Source organism: Bremia lactucae, linkage group LG18 (genome assembly GCF_004359215.1).
Source record: "Bremia lactucae strain SF5 linkage group LG18, whole genome shotgun sequence".
NCBI classification, from domain to species: domain Eukaryota; phylum Oomycota; class Peronosporomycetes; order Peronosporales; family Peronosporaceae; genus Bremia; species Bremia lactucae.
The window spans coordinates 1,919,267-1,925,059 of record NC_090627.1 but is presented as its reverse complement, the minus strand read 5'-3'; positions in this window follow the sequence as shown (position 1 = coordinate 1,925,059).

The following is a 5,793-nucleotide window of genomic DNA, read 5'->3' as shown; positions in this document are numbered from 1 at the left end:
CGTTGCACTCCTGGCTAACGCACCCCTTCCAACCGCACCAGGCTCTTGGCACTGTGCCGGTTTATGCGACGCATGACTTCTTGTCAGCTTGCCGTCTACTGCCACAGGCTCTCGGCTCTGTGCAGGACATTCGGACGCATGACTACTTGTCATCGTCCTATTCACTACCCCAGTTTCCACGGGCTGGGTACGAATTGGTGACGTTTGACATCCGTCAATGCAACCTCAACTGTGTTCGACACGACATCAGTTGCATACGTCTCTCGCAGAAGCACACCCTTTCCGGTGTCCTGCGAAGAGTTCGCAACTGTGCGTGTACGCCAGTCTATCCATGGTTGGTACTTTGCCAACCATGGCATGCCTAGGATGAGGTCATACGAACTCTCCATTCCTAGCACTGTAAACTTCTCTTTACAAGAGAAGTCACTAAAGTTGAAGGCGAGGTTTTACCTGAACTCCCTCAAACTTAACGAGCGCGCCGTTCGATAAACGATTGGCCGCCTCTTCTCGCTTGCAATCATGGCAAAGCGACTCAAACATCGCTGGTTTCTTTCTTAGAGCCGCGATTTTCACAAGATTTTGTGATGCTCGCGAATTCACTAGGAGGGTCATCACTTGGTTATAGCCTTTTACTTGAGCGCTATAGTCCAGCAGGGTAGAGGTCCAAATTTCGAGACCTCAGGGACTATGCTACCCATTTGTTCCATAACTTTGAACTTAGGGGTAGCTTCAAAGTCCGCGTCAGTAGGGCATCCCGCCCCTACTGCGCTTCTGCATTTCCCGACCCCTCAGTGGTCGATGCAGAACTCATGCGTCTCGCACGCTGGTTCTTGCCATCGCCCTTTGGTAAGGGAGTCCACTTGCTGGGCATTTTTGCCCCAGCAGGGACCCTGGCATAGCAGCGAGCCATCATATGGCCGCGCTTGCCGCATTTATAACAGACCACGTCTGCATTGCCCAACTCCATAGGAGTGGCATCTGTCCTTTCGGCCGACGGCTTTTACCAAGCTGGCGCCGAGGCACTGTTGTAGGATTGCTTCTTAACCAAGGCAATTTGAATTGCCTCTTCCATCGTCGGCGGCACCTTTTTGAAAAGGGCCTGTCGCGATGGGCCATGCCGTAGTCCGTTCATAAATGTGGGCACCTTAATGTGCTCCGGGATCGGACCTACGGTAATGGACGCCGGCAGCGAGCTCATCTCTTGCAAATTCTCTTGCAAAGATCGTTTCGAATGTCGCGCAACAAAAAAGCGCGCCTGAAGCAACACTTCGTTGTTCGGCGGCTGGTACATGGCGCGAATTGTCTTCGTTGAAGATCGCCAATGTAGGGAACGCCTTTCTGTCCGCCATAAGCGCCGAGTAAGCCCACTCTGAGGCCTTACCGTGCAGATGCGACATGGCGCCGGCTATCGTCCTCGATGAGCTGCGCGACACCGCATTTCTTCACGGCTAAAAGCCAGGTGACAATCGTGTGCGCCGCCGTTCCATCGAACTTAGGCGGGTCCATCCGAATGGGCCTCGGCTGATGCGGCCGGGCAGAGAGTATCTCAGAAGTCCTGTTGAGAGCCTTGCTCCGAGTCTGCTCATGCCTCAGCTCATCCTGAGTCTGAGTGACGGAGTCCGCCGCCGCATGGCTTTGTGCCTCGGACGCGGCCCTCCGCTGTCCGAGCACGAATGCATCAAACTGCTTCAACTGAGCATCATGTTGCTCGGGAGGACTACCCAGGAGCCTGGCCAGGGCTTGTACACCAAGTTTTTAAGCCATAAGTCTTGCCACTTCCCGATGATGTTTGGAGATTTGGGGGAAATAAACCCAATCAATATTGAGGCTCATCCGCACGTACACACGCAGAGATGCGGGTCGTGGGAAGGTTTTCAAGTGCTACCAAGTGTAGGCGGGCACGTCGTAATTCGGCCACGCTCTACTTAAGCACACACCCTAGCAAAGCGAGAGAGCGGTTTAACCAGCTTCTCTTGCGTGCAGTAAGGTAGTTGTGGTTGGCGCGTTAGCATCCTCACCCAACGCACTAACTACTTTGATTAGGTGTCGTCACGGGAGCGGAAATCCGGCTCCTCGTGCGCACTTACCAAGTAGGAAGTAGTTTTTCAAACTGATTTATATTTAACCGCATTAAATATAAATACCTATTTTTGCCAATCAAATTATCATACCTATAGACAACAATATGTATTGCGATCGTATCTTTTAGATACCTCGCGTACGGATGACGCTAGCCCTCATCATGGATGACGTTAGGCGTCATCCCTCCTAATGTGAATGCACCTGTGTGAATCACATACACAAAGATTGGTCACAAATGTGAACCACACTAAAGTGCTGGGTCAAATTAATTGACCATTCCTGTGATGGGCCACACATCGGTTGGAATACCGTTGTTGTGGTACATTGACTGTATGGGCAAAATACCCTTTTATCTAACTTTAAAATAGTTAGTTACTTAATTCCCATTTATAATGGGTAACAAATGTGTTCACCGCCAGATATAAATCTGGCGGCCAAAATCTATTTCAAAATTTAGCTAGGGTAGGATTTTAGATTTAAATAATTTAATAAAGTGCAGTTCCCGTTTTGATCTTAAAGCGTAAAGTGCCTTCCTAAGGCTTGCGCATTGATCTGTAAGAGATAGAAGCCTTTCTAAGGTAAATCCTCTTGGGCACTAGTTGCCACTTGGTTCTACGAACCCCTGAATCCCTTGAACTAGAATTCTTTTAGCTTTTATAACTTGTACGACTCCCTGAGTTGTTAAATCCGTTAGTTCAATAGAACTAAGTGACTCTTGAGTCTGAAAGTCTTCCTCGGACTTTAGGAGCGAGGTAGCTCCGCTACACCTGGTAGCACTCGTAGTCAGTCTCCGCCTGAATCTTTACAAGACTAGACCTTCACGAAAATGGAAGAGGTTCCAGAATTGTCAGAAGCGGAACGCGCCGCTTATGATAAGCTCAAAACTTTTTTTGGGCTTAAGGACGTGGAATTTATTATCTCCCAGGGACCAGAGGTCCTACATCCAAGGCTTGAAGCCTTCATGCGGTACGAAACCTCCCTAATCGTTCAGGTACAGGACCACTTAGCGGCATCTATGCCAACTCGGGACATCTCTGTACCTGACTCAGAGCCGAGGGCTCGCCTTCTAACTGTAAATGTGAAGATATTTGAGGGAAGAGAGGGAGAAAATCTCCCTTTTTGGGTTAAGCAGATGGAAATGTCCATTAATTCCACCTTGTCTTAACAGAACGGCAAAAGGTGGCTATGGCCATTTCCAAATTTGGAGGTGTAGCCATGGAGTGGGCACTATCGTGCAGCACGTCTATAAACGACGCTTTTCTCTCAATGTATTCGCTGAAATAGCAGATGACCAGCATGTTTGCACCGCCTGCTCAGGCTTTTTCGCATGCGAGCACGGCTCCTAGCGACTCGACATGGTAAAAGAACCCTAGGACACTTTGTCCACGAGTTGAGAGCTCTCATTGCATCTATGCATCAAGACCCGGTGCAAGAAGCAATCGTCGTAACCATCTTTATGGAGGTCTTAATGAGGGCGTTCCCCGGACAGAATTATTCCGATCTCATCCGGCTACGTTCGAAGACGCAGTTGCCATAGCGCTACGCGCCAAGTTTGACTTTAAGTCTGCCCGCGTTAGCACGCCTGTTTACCGAACAAGCTCTCCGAGCACATGGGTTCCGTCGAATAGAGCGGATCCTGTGGATTTAAGCCTCGTTGAGGAAGGAGAGGAGGCGCTTCAAGCTGTGGAACAGCATAAGACCATCCGTAGATGTTATATGTGCGGAAGCACGAAACATTAACGTCCGGTCTGCCTTCTCCGAAATTCGCGTAAAGCTCGAAACAGCTCCAACTCCGACCTATACCAGAAATCACTCTGACTGTTATTGGATGGAGTAGTCACTATGTGACTACTTTGTTTTAAAATGATTTTGATTGGTTAGAACCATCATTTTAAATTCCATCGCATGAAGAATTAACTCATGCGGGGTGTCGATAGTGCTGCGCCTTCGGCTGCGGTCCGTGCAGCCGCGGGTGACGCACTGTTATCTCTCGCGGCAGGCGGAACGTCTGCCGTAGTATCTTTCACTTGCACAACACTAGATGTTGCGGTGCACGTGGTGATTTACCACGTGCAGTACGGTGCGAGAAAACGTGGATACCCAGTAGGTGCGGGGCACCCTACTGGGGAAGATCTAAGCTCTGTTGACCTCTAAAGAGTGAGAATAAACAGAACCTAGCCGTAATTAGCTCGGTGCTCAATGGCACGAGGCCTAGTGTCATCCCTAATGACGGCTAGCGTCATCCGCAGCGCGAGATATCTAGAAATATTCGCTCGCAATACATATTAGTGTTATCTTAAGAGATGATATTTTTAATTAATAAGAAGAGATATTTATATTTATTGCGATTAAATATAAATCAGTCGGAAAACAATTTTCGACTTGGAAGTGCGCACGAGGAGTCGGATTACCGCTCCCGAGGCGACACTTTACTAGAGTACTTAGTGCGTTGGATGAGGTCGCTAACGCGCCCACCACATCTACTTTACTGCACGCAAGAGACGGTCTTGCGCTCTCTTGCTGTGCTAGGTGTGTGCTTAAGTTGAGCGTGGCTGCATAAAGACGTGCCCGCCTACATATACACGCCAAGTCCAACCAGACACGGGTGCAAACTGTGTGATACGGAAGCTTCATTTGTTTAAGATTGTTTCCGAGGGCAACAGTTATCACCACCAGTAGCCAAAATAGATACAAGAAAAAATAAATTATCCATGCATCATCCTGCACCGCTTGTGTGTACTGAGACTTGTCAGCAAATCCAAGTCGGTTTTGCTGGAAGCCTTGAAATTGAATGAAATAGAGCATCACGTAGAAGGTTGCCGGCATAAAAATCAAACATGCCGCATTCAGCAAATAATACAGGATGAAACTCAAAAAGGCCAGCTTGCGCATACACGAGTGGTTATTTTCCGAGTAAAATTACAATTCGATTTAGTGAAAAGCTTGATACAAAGAGCGCTATTGAGCTAACGCTTGCGCAGTGAAACTAACGCAATAAGGTCTTGGCGTACATCTGTTCGAGCCATAGCATCATTTCCATAATACGACGTCCACTGGCAGTTCTTCCGAGCCACAACATCGAGTATAAAAATTCTGTCCCCTGCAAGGTATATGTTCCCAACGAATGGCATAAAAACGCCCAGTTTAGTGTGAAGCGTCATGAAGTTTTCTTCCAGTAAAGTTTCAGGAATGGCTTCAAATCGATAGCCCGAGAAAGCATCAGGAAGTACGCTAATGAAGCTGAAACAGCTATCCATTGATTTTCAAAGGATATTAGAAAACATTTACTTAAAATTTAGGCAGAAATGATCCAATTGCCTAAACTCTCAAGGGGGATCTCTACCTTTCTGAACTCCTCTAATCTGGAGGTTGCGCTCTAATTACGAGAGCAGCTGTTAGATTGCTGACTTGTTAAGCATAGTGTCAACATCCATAAGTGCTGTGATCTTCGGCGGAATCTTTACTGCAGATGTATTGAAGAATTACTGGTTTGAGTCAATTTTACTGCCCTTACTATCCCTAAAAGCAAAATCGCTCGATTTCGCAGAAAGCAGCAGCGTGTGCTCAAATAAGTGGCGCTCTGCACCAATTCCGGCCCTATTGATCAAAAGCAAATCCTTGTTATTTTGTTCGGTGGCTTTCAGATACGTAAACATCTCATCGTGTATTGCTTGCGATAGTCAGCCACGATGCACAATTAAAACGTTTTGC